The sequence below is a fragment of the Lissotriton vulgaris genome, chromosome 2_1, assembly GCF_964263255.1.
Source record: "Lissotriton vulgaris chromosome 2_1, aLisVul1.2, whole genome shotgun sequence".
Taxonomy (NCBI): Eukaryota; Metazoa; Chordata; class Amphibia; order Caudata; family Salamandridae; genus Lissotriton; species Lissotriton vulgaris.
Genome location: NC_141687.1, coordinates 736,383,603 through 736,405,889, shown reverse-complemented (window position 1 = coordinate 736,405,889; position 22,287 = coordinate 736,383,603). Strand labels below are relative to the sequence as shown.

The following is a 22,287-nucleotide window of genomic DNA, read 5'->3' as shown; positions in this document are numbered from 1 at the left end:
ATTTTAATTTATGTATTTTATTCCATGCACTTAACAGTTGCATTTGCTTACTTATAAGTGTGTTATTATTGCTTGCACACACACACACACACACACACACACCCACAGACACACACACACACACACAGACACATATATGTATGTATTTGCTGTTTCATTTGACATCTGAGAAAGCCTTTCTGTTAGAGAGTGTGGCACAAATAAAATCCCACGCTCTATTTTGAAAACTGTCTTTTGATGTGCCACATTTTATGACAGTGAAATCCCTTTTCTGGTTTTTTATTGCTCCGCTGTGTTTGTGCCTCTGTGTGGGAGTGTGGCATTTTCTATTACTTGGGAGGGCTAAGCAATACAGTCGTGTAGCAATCATGCTTGTGCTCATGCCAATGATGTTTCCAATGTGGTCATCCTTCTAGGTGTTGTGATCTGTGCAATTGTGTAATGTGTTGCATTAGGATCTGTTTGCCCAGTGTCTTCCCGCAATAGCAATTAACATATTTCTACTATTCTTGCATCATCAACCCAGGGCAACGGAGGAGACAAGGCAGTGACCATTGGGAAAGCAGCTGGTCAGAGTGGCTCCTATTGCACCAGCAACCAGTGACACGGAGGGTGATATGAGTACCCTGGAGGAGCCATCCGACATGGCATCTACAACTTCAGAGTCATCCTCCAGAGGCTAAACCCCGGTGGTAGTGGACCAGTTAGAACTTCCATCCACTGCATACGTGTCCACGACCCTACATTCCATCTCCATTTTCCCCGCTGCACCCCAACATGCTGTCCGTGTCCATTCCCTCAAGAAGACAGTAGTCCCCTTCTCTCCAGGCACTTAACCCCTTGCCCCCGTCCCCTCTGCTGCCCTCAGTATGGAGGCCATTGACATCCTGAGGCAGAACTCTTTGGGCCAGAGTGCAGTGCTGAATGCAGTCCAGGTGCAGTGTCCACAGCTGACACAGATGGTCTCATACCTCGAGGGCATTCACACTGACATGTCTACCCTACTGAGATCTTTTCAGGCTCTGGTTTCCCAACTCAATGCAGCCTTCTATCATTTCCAAATTTCCACCCCAACTCCTATCTTCTCCCCATCCACAACTCCTACTCCATACCTGCCCAAAGCATATGCACATGCATTCCCCTTAACATTCACATACAGCACACACAAACACAAACATATGGAAAAACATAGGCACGCATTCACTCCCAAGGCACTTGCACCCATCACCACCACATCCATTGATATGCAGCAAAACACCACACCAGCAGACATTATACCCATGCAACAAGACATCACAGCAACAGACACTGTACCCATGCAGCAAGACACCAAACGCCCAGACACTACACTCATGCAGCAACCACCAGGCTACTCATATCACACACCCAGGCACCAGCCACATACACATCAGATATTGCTACAGACCAGACACATTCCACCACCCCACATACATCAGACTCATAGACACATGCACACACATCCACACCTCAGACCTCACATCCCTCTATCTCCAAAACCCTACCCATAGTCTGACCTGCTCTCCGTCTCTCCAAGAAGTCTGCCTTGCCTTACTACCATTGATTTCTTCCCTGCCACAGCTGCCCCCCTCCCAAAACCCAGGTCCGGTTTCCCATCATTATCCATCCCTCTAATTTCTACCCCCTAAAAACCCAGTCCAACTGTCCCCAAAACAGACCCATCGACTCCCAAAAGCCAAGGACTCATAACTATCCTTAAGTGCTATAAAATCCCTGATTGGTCCGGTCCAGGCCGCCTCATCACAAGCACAGAACTCCCACAGCCAGGCCAAGCCCTCCCCCTCCTGAAACCAGCCGTCCCATCCCGATACCTATCCTCTCACAGACCAACCAAGTCCTCCCAAGCCCAACCCCAGCCCACTGAGTAACATCATTGAGGTGCCTGGCCTGTCCACTAGAAACCCATTCCAAGGGAGGTTTCCCTGGCAGTGTTCTTGAAGGCACGTTTGTGGCACAGCAGTGTGCTGGGCCACAGTGAGGATATTGGACTGGCCATTGTCCTTTGTTTTACAACCAAACTTTCTTGTCTGTAATAAAGACTTTCTCGTTGTTGATGACCTTTGTCCTGCCATTGCTACTGGTGCCAATTTATTTTCATTGGATATTTTGGGATGTGAATCTACAGTTATATTTGTTTGTCCATGATAACAGATCCATTTGCAGTGGTAAGTATAGTCAGACCTTGGGACAAGTTATGGAGTTACAGGTTCAATGAATGCCTATGTGAGAAGAGTTCTTATTAGGGTAGACATCGCATTTTGTGGTATCTGCTTTGGTAAGTATTGCAGCTTGCCTTGGCCATTGTCCAGGTTTTTGGGCATGCAGTAACAATTGGGATGTAGGGTGGATATGAGTTAGATGCATGCCAAGTTGGCATTTGTTTCTCCGCACATGGGGTTGTTATATTGTCATACCTATTTGCTACTTTGGATGGACATGTATCCATGTACATGTGTGTTTTTTCCACATTTTATCAAAGATGTCTGCGAACTGCTGTTGCTGCTATGTATTTTTTCTAAGGACTTGCACAATAGCCATATATCCATGCCCCGTTTGTGAGAATATTGATTATCCCTGCTTAATCACATGTCACAGATCCTGTGCACATGGAGACTGTGAGGCAGATGCAATTTGTATGGGCTGTGGTATTGGCACTTCGCCTGCCATGAGTGCCCCTGGTTTGAGTAACCCATTTCCTGCAGGGAGTCTTGAAATTTGGGACTTAAAATGTTTGACACCATGGTCTGTGTGAATTCCATTTCCCTGCATTTCCTTTTTAATGTGGGTGATGTGTGAAGGCCCATTGCGGTGCTTTAGCAGCAGAAGGGTATTTTATGTTACTGAGATATCCATACTGATGTTTGTGCAATGTGACAACAGGGCCTAGCTTATGAGCAAAGTGAGTGTGTCACAGAATTTGATTGCAATATCATTGATGAGGAGGGGCTGTTTTGTGACACTAGTAATTGCACACATCAGTACACAAGCTTTAGCGATGATCACTAATTAGTCCTCCTTCTGTTACGTTGCCAGATTAGTCCCATGCAGCTAAGAGGCTCATTTTTTACACTGTCCTATTTTTCACAATAACATTTTGCCTGTGACCTTTGGCACATTTTTGCATGCACAACAAAATTGTATTACTTTATCTGAAACTACTTCGTTATGACAACTAACTTCACACAACATTATCATGATGCCTCGAACATCATGTACAAGCCCTCTTTATCCGCTAGGTACAAATGTAGTTCTATCTTCATTCATGGGGTGACAGAGCTATCTACATATCCATAAAACCGCTAATCTACACATACATCGCAAGGCTGTTTTCTATTATAAATAATGAGCATCCCGATGGATTAGTGAGGGTCCCTGCATGCTGAGACTACACCATGCAATTTAATTTAATTGCGGGTTTATATAGCGCTAGGAATCGACTCCCGGAGGAGTATCTCCGCGCTTCGACCGCTGGGGAACCCGTCCTGGCTCACCCAGAGAGATGGTCCCTAATGGGTATCTCTAAGGTGCGACCAAGCATCCCCGGCGGTCTGGGGTGGCCGTTGTGAAGATGAGGCAAGCTAATGCCCAGAGTTGCCGAGTGTGGTCCCTGACTGGAGTAGGCACCGAGGCGAGAATTATCGAGCCCGCTGACCCTGGTCCATGACCCTGCTGCGTCGGGAATCGAACCCTGGTCCCGGGCCATCCTCTGCTTACGCGTCTGCCGCCTCTAACCAGTGAGCCACACCACTCCACTGGTCTGACATCTGGCAATGGTCTGACATCTCCGTGAGGGAGTGACCAAGACGGGCTCTTACATTCTGTCCCACCAGGTAATGGGGTTGGATTCCTACCGTCTAGTCTTAAACTTCAGGCATTTGAACACTTCTATATGCAGATTTACAGTGCAAAATACCCATAGTACCGCACGAATGAATACCACTGTGCGAAAGGAATACAAAGCATCTTAAATATATTCTTCTGCCACAATATATAGCAACTGGAAGCAGATATTTGACCGAATTTTCATTGCTAGGTTTACAGCGTTATTTTTGCTGTTTATCTCAAGGGTCTAAGAACAGCTCTGGGCTGTTTTCAGCCAGGGTAACAGAGTCACTTAAAAACTTTGATGAGGAGCCATTGCCTTATGTAGATTATATTTATCTGACTGACTATGACTTAATGGAACACTTGGCTAGAGTGAACCACATAATTCTTGGGTTCGCTCACCTGGGTTACAAACTTAATTTCAAAAAATCAAAAATTGCCCATCTCAATGTCCTGTTTCTGGGATATGAGTTGTCGGGTGAAGGGAAAAGCCTGGTAGCACATTTTTTAGGAAAATGTGAACTGCTCCATGCTCTAATGACTCTGAAAAGACTACATCCATTTTGGGATTCCTAAATTTTACCAGAACATACATTTCGAATTAAGCAGACCAAGTAAAACTGTTCTATGAAATAATCAGACCTGACTTTTCAATCAACCATTGGATACAGCAACAAAAACATGTTGTGTTCCATACAAGCTGATATGATAGTTTGCAAACATTTGTACACACGTGTGAACACAACTAACTTGGTGATCCTATTAGTCACTGGAGCTACCTGGCACACATATATCACTTTTAATGATGGTGTTACTGTACTCATTGCATGCAAATCACATCTGTATGCCAATGCTGAAATGCGTTTTGCACCCACTGAGAAAATTCTCACAGCAGTACAGACTGCTGTAATGAGAGAGACAGAGAGAGAGAGAGCACTGGCTCAGGGTAAGCACACAATTGTCATTACCCCAGTACCTACCTTAGAGGCCATTACAAAAGCAAGCGTTCCAAATGCCAAAGCATTACATCGAAGATGGATTCAATGGGCTAACTCTCTCACTGCAACAGATGTAGACAACGGATTCAATTCTACCTTACAAACACAAGCATACCTGCATTATGAACAAGAATATCCTATGTCAAATGAAATTATGCCTCTAGATCGATATGAATAAAAAATGTATACCAATGGATCTGCTCAGCCTGCTGTAGAGACATAATACCAATATTCTGTGGCATGCGCAATTGTAAAGGGGTGCATGCATGATGGAAAGTTCTGTCCTGAAAAAACAGATACTGAGTCACTAGGGGACTGTACAGTGCAGCTAGCAGAATTCAAAGCCCTGATACTGACACTACAAAGTATGGATCATGATTTCCTCGCACCTAAAGTGTGTGATTCATACTACTTTGTCCAGTCCTATAACAAATACCTTCACTATTGGGGCCAGATTGGATTTCAAGCTTCCAAGGCCTGCACAATTAAGCACAAGATGCTTTGGGAACAGGTGGCAAAGCTGAAAGAATGATTTCCACGGGCTCATGTTATCCTTACATTGAGTCATCAGCGTGTTGCTGTTCATGTTGAATGGAATTTCAAGGTCAATGAGGCCACTAAGGCAACAGTTTATACTGCTGCTGTTGCTGCAATCACTTGTTTAAGTACGAGATTAAACAGAGACATCATGGTGGCTGTCAATGCTGACACCTACCTGCCAAAAAGCTTTCTACTCAAGTACTCCCACAAGTTAGATGCACAAAGTATTTCATATGCTCAGATTCCAGGATTGGGGGATAGAGTAATACACACAGATCACAGATTGGGATTAATACTAGCTGCACATGAGGGTCTGGATTCAGCACATGCAGGGACGTCTGATTCAGTCTTGTTACTGCTAACAAAGTTTAACAAAACAGACCAAGAACTTTGCCCTCAAATGTGATATCTGTCAACAGATAAAAGGCTCAACCATAGCTCATCCACAGCAGACACCTTTGTTGATCTCACACTAGCCTCTGGTGGTTGTTTACTTGGATCACCGAGGCCCTTACACTCAGATGAGGCTTACATGTACATCTTGGTGGAAGTGGATTCATGCTCCAGATTCCTGTGGGTTTGGCCACAGTGCCCAGTTGACGCTCAACCCGTTCTAAAGGATTTACGAGTCTTCATCAGGATATAAGCAATTGGCACACTACATTCCAACCAGGGCAAGGCGTTTAGCTCTTGTGCTTCCAAAGAAGCCATGAGAAGTTTGGATGTGACCTTGTGATACTACTCCCCCTACCATCCTGACGGAAATTCAGTAGTTGATTGGAAAAACTGTGACTTAAAGCAATCCTTAAAAGCAAGGGTATTAGTTTCAAGTGGCAGTTGGGTCATTACCTATATGGGGTTCAGAGGGCACTCAATAACACGTCAAGAAAATCTATGGGGGGGTCGAAATCCTTATGAACTCCTGTTCGGTGTGAGAATGTGGGTCCAAGACCTCGATAATGTCAGAGCAGTGGCAGCAGAAACACCATTTGACATCAATGAACGTTTGGCTGTTTTATAGGAACTAAATAAATTCCGGGGGGGGGGAGAAAGCAGCGTCTAAGTAAAACACACCCCACTGGAGAAGTGTAGGTCATACTGGCAAGGCCTGCCTGGGTTACGAAGATTGGGGACCTGTTCAGAGAGAAAATTGTGGACAAGAAATAATTTGGGCGCCTGTACCTGTCTTGGTTGTCAAAGGTACTAGAACTGTACTTCTTCCGCCCCTTGCCAGTCGCAGAGACAAAAGGTTTGTCTCCATTGATCTGATCGGACCACACTATGTGGCCGATTCTCAACAGTAGGCCACATGGCTCCTGGGTAGCTCCGCACTCCTCTCACTGCCATTCAAGGAGTTCAGATGGAAGCTTTAATAACTACAGAAGATTCCTCCCTGCAAAGAGAAGCTGTAAAGAAGAATGAAGTGATACTTCTTCCTGTAGAAACAACTACAACTGTACAATCAACTAGTACAGAGATTTCAGAATTATGGAAAATTACGGAAACTTTGGAAAATTGACGATGTCTATGATAATATGTCATAGATTGAGTTATCTCCCAGTTTTACAAAACCTGCTGAGCTGCCAAAAATAGACCAGACGGTGTCTGGCTACTTTGTACATTATGACACATCCTCATCAGATTCGAGAGAACCTGAGCTGCCACCACTGCCTCTCCCTTTCAAGCTACGAGTGTATGCCCTCTATTTTTGGCTGAAAAAGACATACTTTGTTGCTTCATGGATACATCTTTAGATTACAATTGGGTTACTTTTCCTGGTCCTTTGGTTTGGTTTAGTAACTGTCTTTTTCCAACTACTGAATGGACACCATGTCTTAGGACACTCTGTAATACAACCTGTGAACCTGGTTCTGAAGCCATATGCATCATTGCACAGTGAACTAAGAGACCTGCTATTGGTGAACATTAGAACAGTTCCGGTTCCAAAAGGAATAGTTTGAGACAGGGTATCGTATGATGTGTATGATCCAACTGAACATTTACAAATTTCATATTTGTTTAAAATTTCTTTAAAGGATATCTTCGTCTCTAAAAAATGTCCTAATGTTTGTGACAATGAAACTGTTCATAATTTGCTTGCAGATCTTGTGCAATCAGCTGCATTTTCTAAGGATAAATTGTATGATGGTATGTTAGAAATGGGATCCCTGGCTGGCCAGGGCTTGCGCCAAAGTCAGTCAGAGACCACCACTCCTAAGTCAGGGCAAGGGAGTTACACGCCAAGATAACCCCTACTCGCCCTCTAGGTAACGTGGCGCGAGCAGCAAGGCTAAACTTGGAGGTGATATGAGTTAAGTATTTGCGCACGCACCCCAGCAACAACACCCAAGGCCCACCACAAAGGAAACTCCACACAAGGTTATGTATAAAAATAGCCTTTGTATTCCAATAAACATACATTAGATAAAACACACACTTTACATTGTGCCAGAGGCACGGGCAGAATTTACAAGGGATATTTACAAGACAGGGCCACCTGGACCACTGTCAGGAATCAGCACTTCTAGAACTTAGAATACAATACTTGTAGGCCTAGAACTTAGAACATAGAGCCTAACGGACAGTACCTCCCGACCTGGTTGCAAGGATAATGCGAGTGACCTTCTTAGTAAACTTGAGCGGGCGGCCCAGCGAAGCGGCACGACTCAGGGGAGAGTGGTGCGGCTCGAGGCTTGAGCGGGCCACCGGCAAGGTACAAGCGTTTCTCTGGGGCGACCAATGTGTGCGGCTCAGAAGAGGAGGGGAAGGCAGGATGCAGGCGACCCAGCGAAGCGGCGCGGCTCAGGGGAGAGCGGTGCTGCTCGAGGCTTGGACGGGCTGCCGTGCACGAGCTGCCGAGGGGAATGAGCGAGGCACGTTTCAGCGAGGCCCCAGGGGCCCAAGAGAGATCAGACAAGTCCCAGCAATTTGTCAGGGCAGGCACATTAGAGTCCACTGGTCCTGGGACTCTGGTCAGGGGGCGAGCTCAGTATCAAGCCCTTGGAATATCACTTAGAACTGACAGAAATCACTGTAGCACAAAACAAGTAACTACTGGTAATCAGGTAAGTATTCCCTACGCAATCCTAACCACCTTAGGAACAGGTCACGCAGGGAACCAGGACCTCACTAGCACCACCTGTACTAGCAAGAACAACCAACTAAATATCACCATACATTTAGGGGTATAGACCTGGGGACAAAACACATGATGTATCAACAACACATTCAGCGGTGTAGGGAACACATGACGCACCAACACACGTTCAGCGGTGTAAGGAACAAGGCACATGATGCATCTATAACACATTCAGCGGTGCAGGACAACACAATAGAGCAAAAATCACATTAGCAGTCCCTAGGCCAACTGGCCTCTCTAGGGCTAGGACGCCCTGTGTCTAAAGTCAGGGTCCTAAACGTGGCAGTTGCCCACAAAGTACTGGGCAACTGCTGCAAGCAAGGATGGGCCAACGTGGGAGCCTCGCAGGCTCTGAATAAACAAATGGCCCCTGAGCCTCTCAGGGCTCAAAACGAAGCAATGCAGCCCTTCTGGGCTCTGAATACAACTGTGGGCAGGGGAGCCTCGCAGGGCTCAAAGAAGTGCCCCCTAGAGCCTCGCTAGGCTCTGAACACAAAAATGCGATAGCAAAGAAATGCCCCCACAAGCCTCTCACTAGGCTCAAGGACTGTGTGCCAGCCTTGGAGCCTCTCGGGCTCAAGAACAAAGGAAAGGGCTGGGAGCCTCGGGGTGCTTCGCATCTGCCCGGAACGTTGGAGTCCCTCTCGTGGGACTTGATAACAAGGGGGGCCCTCAGGAGCCTCACGGGCTCAAGACATCACCATGAAAAATGCCCCCGGGCCCTTGTGGGGCAACAACAGCACTAAGCACGAGATCGTGCTTCGGGGGGGGGGGGTGCAGACACCGACAATGTGTCCCGGCACCCCTCCCTCCCTCTTGCGGCCAAACTCACCGGGTCTGGCAGCGGCGCTCTGCGGCGTCTCTCTTCCGGGTGGCGGTTCCAGCAGGGGGGGTCCTCTCCTCTTCTTGAGGACTCCAGCCCTCCGCGGGACCACCAGGGCCCCCAACAGCTCACGGGAGCCCCGGGCAGCATCTCGCCATCTTCTCTCCCGGCTTCTTCCTCCTGAGGTCGGCAGCGGCGGGCGGAACTTCTGGCCGGCCGCGCTGCCATTGGCCGGCCGGCCAAAGCACTTCCGGGTCGCCGCGGGCAGCGCGGCGGCCCATTTAGGCAGGCAGGCGGGGACTCAGTATCCGAGGAGTGGGCTCCCTCGTGATAATTACAAATATCGCGGCAAGGTCCCTGGCAGGGTAGGCACCTGCCAGAGGGCAAATTAATCAAAACTAAGCGAGGTGGGCACTCGCTCGGGGCGGACAATGCCGGGTGGGCACCGGCTGCGGACATAAAGCGCTCCTCGGCGCTAGGGGAAAACAAGGAGCTCCAAAGCGCTAGAGGGGCAATAATCCAGCGTTCTCTGAGAGAAGGAAGCGCTTCCAGGCGCTAGGCAAATAAAGCGCTCCTTGCGCTAGCAGAATATCCATAAAGCACTTCCAGGTTCTAGGGCAACAGCCAACAATCAGGTCCTGGTAGAGTCCAGGACAGCAGAAGTCCAGGGGCTGGATAGGGCTTAGGGAGGCAAGCCATCCCTGAGCCCAAGCAGCAGCATGCCCCTGGCAGATTCAAGCAGCAAACAAGAACATTTTCATGGGGTCACAGCCCCTCTTTTATACACCTTTTCCTTTGTCTGTAGGTGCAGGGTGGGGGGAGAACCAGTCGCAGCTGGTTTTGGAGTACCCTTGATGGCTCAACCACCCCTTTCATTCAACAGGCAGGCTAGGGTCATCAGTCGCACCACAGGGGGCGGAGCCAGCATTGTGTGGGGGAAATCCAGCCTCATTCAGGACACAGGCGCAGCCCCTCCCTCACATCAGCATGCTAATCTCTCCATTCACCACCGGGGCAGACCCACATAGACTTCCTGGAGCCTGGCATCCCAGCCAGCTCCAGCCAATCACACGCCAGGCATATTTTACACTAATATGCCAACTCCTAGAAATGGCGCTTCCGCTCAAGACACATACATGCCACATACATCGTTGCAAAGCATTCAATCACACGAGTGTGCACATACCAAACTTAAGCATGCACGCCTCACGCATCAGGAACTACCAGGGACACAGACATTCCCCATGCATTCCTATGGGAGAGCAGGCCAATCTCACACACACACTCAGGGAGCGCACGCACTTTACACTGCGCCACAGTGTCAAAGTGCGCAAAGACCAGAAATCACTATCACTGGGTCACAACCACAAAGCAACAAGTTCAGGGGTGAACCTGCCAAAAGGGCCAAGTCCAACATGGTACATCTTATTTAGGAGACACGTTTTGTTATCAAACATGCTATGTATAATTATACTCAATGGGAACAATGCCCAACACCACCAAAAGGTAGTTCAAAAACATTTGCATGAAAGTATGCTTATTTTTCTGGTTTTGACACATCAGACAAGCTGATAAACTCTGCTTTCTTTACTTCCCAACTGTCTGTCCATGGTTTCGACTTTTGGAAAGACACCATAGACTCAAAATCCATCTGGGGTACAAAAGATTGGCAGGTTCAAGGAACTGAGGCCTTACATAGGGCATATGCTAAACGGAGGGGAGGTTAGGATCCAAGGGCTCAGATTGCCATTCACGGAAAATTGAGAATGGGAGGTCCAGCCACAGTCAGAGCCCCAAAGGACAGTAACTGACAAAAGTGACTAGGCTGTTCCTAAAAGAAAAAAGAAGAAGGGAAAGAAGAGGTCACGGGAAGGGCAGGGGTAGTGCTCAGTGGAGGGCTACCCTGGGTATCCAATTTGTTGGATATAATGGCCTCACACACCCTTGCGAGTGTCATGCTTCATCATAGGCAATGCTCCTCGTTAGGCAGGCGGTGCAATGCCCAACGGGCTCACCTCAAAGAGGGGCTCTTTGGCGGAGATCTTTTATCCAACTGCCTATGGGTGAAGTGAGGGTGAGGGGCCAGAAGGGAAGGGATAGTGTAGGTAAGTGAGTATAAAATGTGGCACAAGGTACCGGAGATCAATTTATTCTGGTGGTCCCCTGCCACAAGTAAAAACAGTGGGTAGCCTGTGATCGAAGGAAATTAGGATTCCACGTCATGATCCAGGACTACATTGCATATCGTGAGGTCAACATGTTTCTCGCCTTCGCACACTGGCTGTGATCCTTCGGGACCTAATTAGTTACTACTTTCTCTAACAAACATGACCTAGTAAAGTATCAGTTTATATTTACAGTTGTACTACCTGTATGGTACTGCTCTTGCCTAGGGTAGACAAAAGAAATCGTTACCAAAATACAGTGACAACAAGTGCCCTTTTGGGACCTTGAACACGCAGTGTTGATGTGGATAAGGTGACATACTAATGGTGACATACTAGTGGTGATTGGTGACCAGTATGTTTTATCTTATATCACACATTTAAAAACACAGCATACATCAACATAAAAATAACATTAAAAACAACAGCAGCAGTTTCTTCAGAGCACCCGGTCTACATCCTGTGGCTAGGGTAGCTTGTTACTCACCTAATGGTCAAGGTGTAAAGGTGTCAACAGTACCCGGTAGGTTTGACAGCAAGGGGGGAACCATAGGGGTTTAAGGCTATGAAGGAAAACAAGCAAAGGTGCAAGTTGATTGGTTTGCTTAGTTGAAAAGGATGTCATGACCGTATAGTCTATCTCGTGGGCCTACAGACCAATATATGTTGGTCGCGTTGAGGTTCTGGATCCCAGAAATAGTGACTACAAAAGGTGTACCAGTGTTCTCATGGTGCAAAGAACCCAGCGCGTGGTTTGTTTACTGTGAAGTACTGAATATGGGCAGTGCCGGTCGTGTGTTAATTATTCCTGGCAGCTGTCGCTTGACGGATATGCAAGCGGGAGAAGGGAGTGTGATCGCTCCCTTCCTCTTCTTGAATGGAGATTCTTTTGGATTTTTAAGGCGGCGTGCATACGGTCAAAAACAATTAGCGCCCCCTCGCAGTGTCAGTATCGCGTTAGGAGGTTAGAGCTATGCAAGCGGGAGAAGGGACTGTGATCGCTCCCCGCCTGTTCTTAAAGCAAGAATTAATTGAGATTCTTTAAGATTATTTAAGGCGGCGTGCATACGGTCAAAAACAATTAGCACCCCCTCGCAGTGTCAGTATCGCGTTAGGAGGTTAAAGCTCTGTGGCCCGGACTAATGGAGAAAGAGGTCACAGAAGGCACCTCGCCAGTTTAATGAAAGCGGTCAAAGAATGCACCTCGCCAATGTAATGAAAGCGCTGTTCGCATAGCGCGCCCTCGTGATGTTCGCTGGGTGTGAGTGTAACCCCGGGGAGATTCACTTACTTCTCTCTGCCTCTGTCAGCGCCCGTTGTGCCTACCCATCACTACCGGGTCCGGATAGTGCTGGAACCTGGCGTGGTGGTCTGTTAACAGTTGTTGGGGGCATGGCCAGTGCTTGAGGTGATCCTGCCCTGGGCGTCACGTGATTTCGGCCGTGACCGTGGTGGCCATCTTGGAAGGGACCAATATTGAAAGATACTAGTATTGGTATTGGTGTGTACAGAGGTTACAGTAAAAATGGAGGAATGAGTGCCCATTAGCCATTGGGAACTTTTGTATATTAATGCAATCTCATTATTGTGGAGGTTTATAAACCCGTGTTTCACACGACTAATTTCTTCATTACTTGAGCCATATCGGACATGAGTCAGAGTTGTGTGGGTAGCCTGGTATAGGTGCTGTAAACCATGATCATACATTTAGAGCAGGGAGGCAGTGGAAGGCAGTAGTTATAGCGCACTCCACAGGATGTCCTCATTGAGTCCCCGCCTATCTGAGGATAGCCGGTGTATCCACCTTTGTTCCTTTTGGAATAAGTTCTGTTTGGATTTGTTGCTGGGTGTCTCGAGGATAAGCCATCTCAGTGAGTCAGCAGTATGATTTTGGTCTACATAGTGTCTGCACATCTTGGTATTCGTTTTTTTGCAACGAAAGTTGCTTCTATGTTCCGAAATGCGGATCTTGATAGGACGGGTGGTCATGCCCACATACTGTAGATCGCAGGGGCATCTGAGTAGATAAATGCAATTAGGGGTATTGCAGTTGGTGTGACAACAAAGTTCCCACAGGAATGTCTCTGTTATTTGAATGGATTTGGTGATAATGGTGAAAGGGCATGCACTGCAGGAGCCACAAGGGTAGTGTCCCCGTACTGGTGGTAATTGCCAGAGTGTGGTTTGTCTGTGGGTTTCAACTTGTTTAGGCCTTGTGTGGACTAGAATGTCCTTGATACTTTTTGACCTTTTGAAAGCAAACCTGGGGGTCGCAAGGTTAAGCTCCCCTTTGTTGAGGATCTGCCAATGTCTCTTTATAATTTTTTTGATTTCATTTGAGACTGGCGAGAAAGTTGTCACACAAGTCAAGAGATCATTGTCTTGGGAGGTGGGAGTATTGTATTCCAGGAGGGCCCCTCTGTGGTTATTCTGTGCCCGTTTCTGTGCCTTGTAGATTTCCCTGGTAGGATACCCTCTCTCTTGCAAGTTGCGGGATAGGATGGTGGACTCAGTCTTGTAATCTGATAGGTTGGTGCAGATGCGCCTAACCCGCAGGAACTGCCCAAAGGGAAGGTTCAGTCTCAAAGCCCTGGGGTGATGACTTGTAAAGAGGAGTAGACTGTTACGGTCCGTTGGTTTTTGATACATGGTGGTATCGATCTTACCCCTCTGATGGTGAGATCCAGGAATGCTATCTTGGATGTGGAGGCAGTAATGGTAAAGGTTAGGTAGTTGTTGAGGGTATTAAGCCAGTTGAAGAACTCCTGGTAAAGATCTTCAGTCCCTGCCCAGAGTATGAGGATGTCATCAATGAACCTCCTCCAGAGTTTGATGTTAGAGTGGTAGGGGTTCATTGGTCCATTGATATGTTTCTCCTCAAAGTCAGCCATGTAAAGACAGGCCACCGAAGGGGCAAAAGTGCTGCCCATAGAAGTTCCCTGGGTTTGATGGTAGTGTTGCCCCTAAATTCGAAGAAATTCTCAGTGAGAGCAAGATTCGCACACTCCATGATAAAGGAGGGTGGCGTAGGGGAGGTCCATTCCTCCGTGCTGAGGATTCTCTTAATCACCCCAAGTGTGGCCCTCTGTGGGATGTTCGTGTAGAAGGCCTCCACGTCTAGGGTGATAAGGGAGTCAATTTGAATGTCTTCTTGTAGGTTGTCCAACAGACGAAGAACGTCCGTGGTGTCTTGGACATAGGAAGGGATTCTCTTCACTAGAGGTTATAGGAAGTGGTCGCAAAATTGTGAAAGGGGCTCTAAAACTGAGTTGATGCCCTATACAATCAGGCGTCCAGGTACTGGGTTGGTCCCCTTGTGAATTTTAGGAAGGGTATAAAAATAAGGCACCCTGGGTTCTTTTTTCACAAGGAACTCAGCCTCCTTTTTAGAGATCCACTCCTGACATTCTGCAGATTCAACCATTCCTGTAATTATTGTCTTAAGTCGTTCAGTGGGGTTGGATGGAATGGGGGTGTAGTAACGCCTATCCCCTAGTTGTCTTAGACACTCTGTTTCATAGTCGGTGGTGTCCATTATCACTGCCGCTTCACCCTTGTCGGCCTGTTTGATGGTGATGGTCCCATCGTTGGCCAGGGAGTTCAGCATCTGCATTTCTGATTTAGAGAGATTGTAATGTCTCTGGACAGGTCTCAATTCTCCAATGTCTTTGAGCACAGCCTGCTCATATGTAAGGATTTCATTTGGAACCATCCCGCTGTGCGGAGTGAAAGTAGATGGATTATGGAGGCCTGAGTCTGTTGGCGTCTCGTGTGGTCTTCCATCAAAAAAGGATCTCAATCTGATCTTCCTAAAGAATTTCTGGATTTCGCAATTCTGTTGGAAATTGTCTATCTTCGGAGTTGGAACAAATCCGAGACCTTTTTGTAAGACTTTTTCTTCACAGTCTGTGAGCTGGCGTGACGAGAGATTCACTACCAGACTTATTTCTGTCCTGTCCTGCTCCTGGTTTCCATCCCTTGAGCCTGTGTGTTCCCACTGTACCCTCTTGTCTGGAGCGTTTCCTTGCCTGCGCCCGCGCCCTCTGCCCCAACCTCTGTCTAAAAAAGGCTGCTGGTTTATGCCATGGGGGGCGAAATGAGGGGAGTACTGGGGTACAAAAGGTGTCATAGGATGTTGGAAATGTGGTAATTGCCACATTGGAGGCCCCTGATAGGGGGGGTGTGGATAAAAGGGTTGCCCCCGTCTGCCCCCTCTATTCCCCTTGCGGGGTCCTGGTTGCCACTCGTCCCCGCTCGAGTTGCTGTCACTGTTGGATTCTCGTCTAGAGGAGGTGGCACTGGAGTCGGAGAGATATCCTGTCCCTGGAGGGACAAAGTCATCCTTAAGATAGGGGTAAACCTTCTCTTTGGAGAAGCGATCAATATCCTTCTGCAACTTAGCAACTTTTTGTTTCATTAGGAAATCTTTATGCTCAGAAATTTCTTTGTTAAGTTCGATCAGCTTGGTTTTGAAACCTGGGTTCTGACCGGCGCTCTTGAGGGCGCTCTCTGCTGTCTGAATTTTACTGAGAAGTTCATCTGCCAGTCGTTTCGCAGTAAACCAGGAGGATAAGAAGGTCATGGGTGCACTTCCAAGAGATTAGCGACCATTATACCTTAAATTGGCCGTCCTCCCAGAAAATCCTGGGGAAATTTTTAACTATCAGGCCATTTGGTGCTATTTTGGCCTTAAAGTATTCAGCCATGAGTGCTCCATGTAGAGTGATTCTAATCCACTCTCTCTTCATGTCAGAGAGTGATTTCCAATCTGCTGAGTTACTCCCTGTGGAGGTGTCTATATCGATGCCCAGGATGGACGGAAGTCTATGAATACCTGCTGCATCATCATCACCGAAGCTGAGGCCTTGTCCATCCATTGTGAGGTGGCAAGGATGCAATGGTGAGGTGAGATGAAAGGTAAGGTTAAGTTGAGAGTAGAAGGGTTAAGGATACTGGAATAAAAAAAGAGAAGTATCCGCCCAGTTCTTGGTGTAGTAGCCAGGAACTAAAAGGTGGGGGATAGAACGAATCTTACCCGCCTAGGAGGTAATACCCCACGGTGGTTAGCCGTGCAGAATATTCTTAAAGAATCTCAATTTAATTCTTGCTTTAAGAACAGGCGGGGAGCGATCACAGTCCCTTCTCCTGCTTGCATAGCTCTAACCTCCTAACGCGATACTGACACTGTGAGGGGGGGCTAATTGTTTTTGACCGTATGCACGCCACCTTAAAAATCTGAAAGAATCTCCATTCAATTCTTGCTTTAAGAACAGGCAGGGAGCGATCACAGTCCCTTCTCCCGCTTGCATATCCGTCAAGCGACAGCTGCCAGGTATAATTAACACACGACCGGCACTGCCCATATTCAGTACTTCACAGTAGACGAACCACGCGCTGGGTACTTTGCACCATGAGAACACTGGTACACCTTTTGTAGTCACTATTTCTGGGATCCAGAACCTCAACGCGACCAACATATATTGGTCTCTGGGCCCACGAGATAGACTATATGGTTGTGACATCCTTTTCAACTAAGCAAACCAATCAACTTGCACCTTTGCTTGTTTTCCGTCATAGCCTTAAACCCCTATGGTTCCCCCCTTGATGTCAAACCTACCGGGTACTGTTGACACCTTTATACCTTGACCATTAGGTGAGTAACAAGCTACCCTAGCCACAGGATGTAGCCCGGGTGCTCAGAAGAAACTGCTGCTGCTGTTTTTAATTTTATTTTTATGTTGATGTATGCTGTGTTTTTAAATGTGTGATATAAGATAAAACATACTGGTCACCAATCACCACTAGTATGTCACCATTAGTATGTCACCTTATCCACATCAACACTGTGTGTTCACGGTCACAAAAGGGCACTTGTTGTCACTGTATTTTGGTAACGATTACTTTTGTCTCCCCTAGGCAAGAGCAGTACAATACAGGTAGTACAACTGTAAATATAAACTGATACTTTACTAGGTCATGTTTGTTAGAGATAGTAGTAACTAATTAGGTCCTGAAGAATCGCAGCCAGTGTGCGAAAGCGAGAAACATGTTGACCTCACGATATGCAATGTAGTCCTGGATCGTGACGTGGAATCCTAATTTCCTTCGATCACAGGCTACCCACTGTTTTTACTTGTGGCAGGGGACCACCAGAATAAATTGATCTCCGGTACCTTGTGCCACATTTTATACTCACTTACCTACACTATCCCTTCCCTTCTGGCCCCTCACCCTCACTTCACCTATAGGCAGTTGGATAAAAGATCTCCGCCAAAGAGCCCCTCTTTGAGGTGAGCCCGTTGGGCATTGCACCCCCTGCCCAACGAGGAGCATTGCCTATGATGAAGCATGACACTCGCAAGGGTGTGTGAGGCCATTACATCCAACAAATTGGATACCCAGGGTAGCCCTCCACTGAACCCTACCCCTGCCCTTCCTGTGACCTCTTCTTTCCCTTCTTCTTTTTTCTTCTAGGAACAGCCTAGTCGCTTTTGTCACTTACATAGGGCATGCCTCTTACCACATCAAATCATTGTCCTGAATAAAACAGTGCAACAAACTTCCTGTCTAGGAATAGCAAAAATGAATGATTTAAACACACCTCATATTCCCGCATTTTCGCACTTTGAGAACTGGCAGTATCTAACACACTGTAGTGAGGATACACTCGATACCATGATACAGAATGGTTACTTTAATTAATCAGATGCCAATTGGAAGGTGTGGTCGGTGTGGCCTGTGGACACAAATAGGTGTCAATCTAGATTCCTGGGTAAGTTCAAGTTCAAGTTCAGAAACTTGTATAGCGCACTACTCACCCAGAGGGTCTCAAGGCGCTTGGGGGAGGGGGGTATTTTACTTAACGAATATCCAAGTTTTGAGTTGCTTTCTGAAGGAGAGGTGGTTCTGTACAAGGCGAAGGTGGGTGGGGAGAGAATTCCAGGTTTTGGCTGCTAAGTAGGAGAAGGTTCTTCCTCCCATGGTGCATCTATGGATGCGGGGAATTATGGCGAGGGCTTGGTTGGATCATCGAAGTGTTTAGGATCAATAGGCCGATCAATGATAAGTACAATCTGGGGTGGTGACATCATTTTGGGGCATATGCATCAGGGGATTTTGCAATTGCAAACAGTGCGATTTGGAAAAAATCTGTCGTTTGCGATACATGAAAGTATTTGGGATGCGCAATTTCGGTAATCGCAATTTTTTTTGCGATTTCCCACATTGCGATTGCATTTAAGGAATTTGCGATTCCTTAAATGTAGTGCAAGAAGCACTTTGAAATAGCAATTTCGTTATTTGGGGCCTCAAATTACGGAAAAAATAAACTGGTCAGTAATTTGCAAAAACTTTGAAATATGCACTAAAGTGCATTTTTTAAAGTTTCATGTTACACACACATGCCCTTGAGGCATGTGTGTGCGCAACATGGGGGCATAGCACAATTTCAGGGATGCAACAGGGTGTCCTTTTGACACCCTTGCACCCTTGAAATTGGTACTCGTAAATTGCACATGCAATTTCTCATTCATTCCTATGGGGCTGTAGGTCCATAGGACTGAATGGAAAGCCATTCCTTAATTGCGACTCTCAATTTGCGAGTCGCAATTAAGGAATGTTTAGGAATTGCTATTTTCATAGTGATTACTACATGCATAGGCTTTTGCAAGTCCTTAATTGCGATTCCTTAATAATCGCAATTAAGGACTCGCAAAAGCATATCTTGATGCATGCGCCCCATAGTGTTAGTAAGTTGTTCATCAATTGGTTAAAAACTAAGCATGAGCGAATTTTGCGGCTCTCGCGTTCGCGAATTTTGCGGATTTGTGAATTCGCAATCCGCAAAATCCGCGAATTCCTGCGAATTTGCGGATTTTTTTTTTTGTGTTCGCCCGTGTTTCTGCCAGTTCACGAGGGTTTTTACAATTTCGCAATTTGCGAACTTACCTGTCGGGTCGCAAGTTTCGCGAACTTGTTGTTTCTACGTGTCCAGCCTGTTTGGGACACTCTTCTTCATCACTGCCACTCTCTGTCACCACTGCCACTCTCTGACTACTCATGCCACCCTCTGGCCCACCCATGCCACCCTCTGTTTCATCACCACACCCTCTGGTTGTCCAGTGTACATTATTTTCGGCAAAGCAAAGCACACCTTCCCTGCCTCAAGTGACCTGAATTAATTTGGGGCTGATTAATATGTCACAGAATATTTTTTTAGCTGGCACCTGCTTCCTTAGTGCGCCCTGATTAGTGATCTTTTGCACTTGCTAAGTGCTTTCATTGTTGCAAAATTAGTTACAACACCTGCCCTGCCCCAACTGACAATAATGAAGTAGGGGCTGATTAATGGATTTTAACTTCCAGCCTGGCTCCTGCTTGTCTCCCTTAGCTGTAATTCAGGACCTTTGTGGCATATGTGTAACTATTCTGAGGTTCAGAGCAGGGTCACATAATAGTTGCAACTGGCAACTGAACTCTGGAGGGGCCCCTCAGGAAGCACTACAGGAAATGGCTACTAATGATGAGCCTGAACTTTTGAACCTGGCAAGTAGTTTCAGTTTTGCTAAGATCGTATTTCTGCAATTTAGCACTTATTCGCGGGGCGCGAAGTTGTACTGGGAAGCCGCGAACTCACGCGAACAGTGCGAGCAGTGCGAGCAAAATCCGCTGCTCGCGGATTTGCGGATTTTGCGGGAGATTCGCGAATCTCGCGGATTGCGGATTTCCCGAAAATCCGCAAAATCCGCGAGCGAAACGGATTTTCCGCCCATACCTATTAAAAACCTCAACACTTTCTCAGATGAAGCAACACTTTTCCCTTTTTTCTGATGAAATGGATCTCATGGATTTTTTATTAGGTCCCCGCAACCCACGTCAAAAGCGCTTCTTGTACGGAATATACAACGAGCTGTGAAACATTTCTCAACAGGAAGCTGCTGAGAGAATGTGCGAGATTGACAGGGTTAGTTTGGAAAAGGCTGCGGTTGACAACTGTATGACCACATTATCATTCAGAATTTATTCACTGGCCAACATAGTATCTTCTGCAATTGACATAATACAGCAAGACATGTCTATTTTACTGCATGGACAGTCACAATTATGATCCATTGTAATACTGAGCTGGAAGTTGCAAACACTACGTTCTGGTCACGTGCCATGGCGTTACATCAATAGTACAAGTCTGTTTTCTGAATATGATCTGACCGAACAACAGATAGTAATGGTACACAGAGATGCGAAGCAATTAGACCTATTACCTTTTGTAGTGGCGGAGACACCATCCATAGACTGGAAAATCCATGGTCTTCATTACCCTACCGGTCATGACTTTCCAATTCCAATATTGTCTCCAGTACCATCAGGTAGGCAGATATGAAGTGCTGGAGAAGGTTATGTTCATGAGTACTGGGAATTACCATTCAGATTTAGATACAGGAATGGGGTTACAGATGTTTTCATTAGTGGTTCCGACTGTCAGGATGCTTTAAGTTGGTCCTTAATATGGGAAGACATTTCACTTCATTGAGAATGTAATGTGTTAGAACTGGGGGTCTCTAGTTGGCAGAGGTAGGTACCACTGTCCAAATAGGAACCCTTGATTCTAGTCTGGGTAAGGAGGAAACCCTCTGAGATAACCCCTGCTCACCCTCTAGGTAGCTTGGCACGAGCAGTCAAGGCTATTCAGGAGGCAATGTGTAAAGTATTTGTACTAACACTCACAGTACACAGTGAAAACACCACAAACTGACTCTACAACAGTTTAGAAACATAAAGGTATTTAATCTAAACTACACAAGACCAAAACAGCAAAAATCCAACATACGCAGTTCAAGAATATGGTTTCAAAAGAGTTCTTAAGGTTGTAATAAAAAGTTCTTTAGGTTGTGATAAAATAATCCACAGTTGCGTGAAAATTTCACAGTTGCGTCACGTTTATCACAGTACCTTTTAGTTGCGGCAAAAGTTCCAAAAGCAGAAGCTGGTGCGGTGGAAAACAAGCGATGCATTGCTCCTGAGACCCTGGGGAGGCAATGCGACAGCCCTTCTGCAGCAGCGGGTGTGTTGTGACGAATCCGGTCTATATGGGGAGGAAGGCCACTTGTATGGATTCCGGTGCGTAGGTTCCGTAGGAAGTTTGTTCTCGCAAAGGCACGATGCGACGATCTCTGGAGTTGCGACGATCTCTGGGGAGACGATGCGCAAACCAGCGGGGATCTTCTCTCTCGCAGCTTCTCGATGCAATGGCTTCTGCGACGACACTCGCAGCGACGTGATGCGGTCCGCAAGCAAGCAGTGCGGCGATCTTACCCAGCGACGACAGGCTCTGCGACGACACTCGCAGCGATGTTAGGCTTCCTGCACCGATCGGGTGCGTCCCGCAAACCAAGGCGCTGCAACGATCTCGACCTTCGTAGCGGCGGGAAACTTCTCGCACTGTTGGGGATGTGCTCCACAGCAAGCGATGCGATACTTTTCAATTGCAAAAGTCTCTCAAGCTTAGTTTCAAGCTTTCCAGCACAGGTACAACTTCCAGAGGCCCCACAACTGGATCAAGCACACTAGGAAGGACAGAACTCTCTCAGCAGAGTTCAGGGAAGTTGGGGGTGAAGTCCTTTTGTTCCTGGGACTTCAGAACAGGGAGCCAGCTCTTCTCAGGCCCTTGGAGATTTCTTCAAGACAGGGGACACAGCACAACAGCAAAGTCCTTCCCCTCTCCTTGGCAGCAAAGCAACAGGTCAGTCCAGCAGAGCAACA

At 46.9% G+C, this 22,287-nt stretch overlaps 1 pseudogene; it reads left to right on the top strand.

The window, feature by feature from the left end:
• The first annotated feature begins 854 nt into the window (after positions 1 to 854).
• Positions 855 to 1,667, top strand: LOC147731066 (uncharacterized; annotated as a pseudogene).
• The last annotated feature ends 20,620 nt before the right edge of the window (positions 1,668 to 22,287 follow it).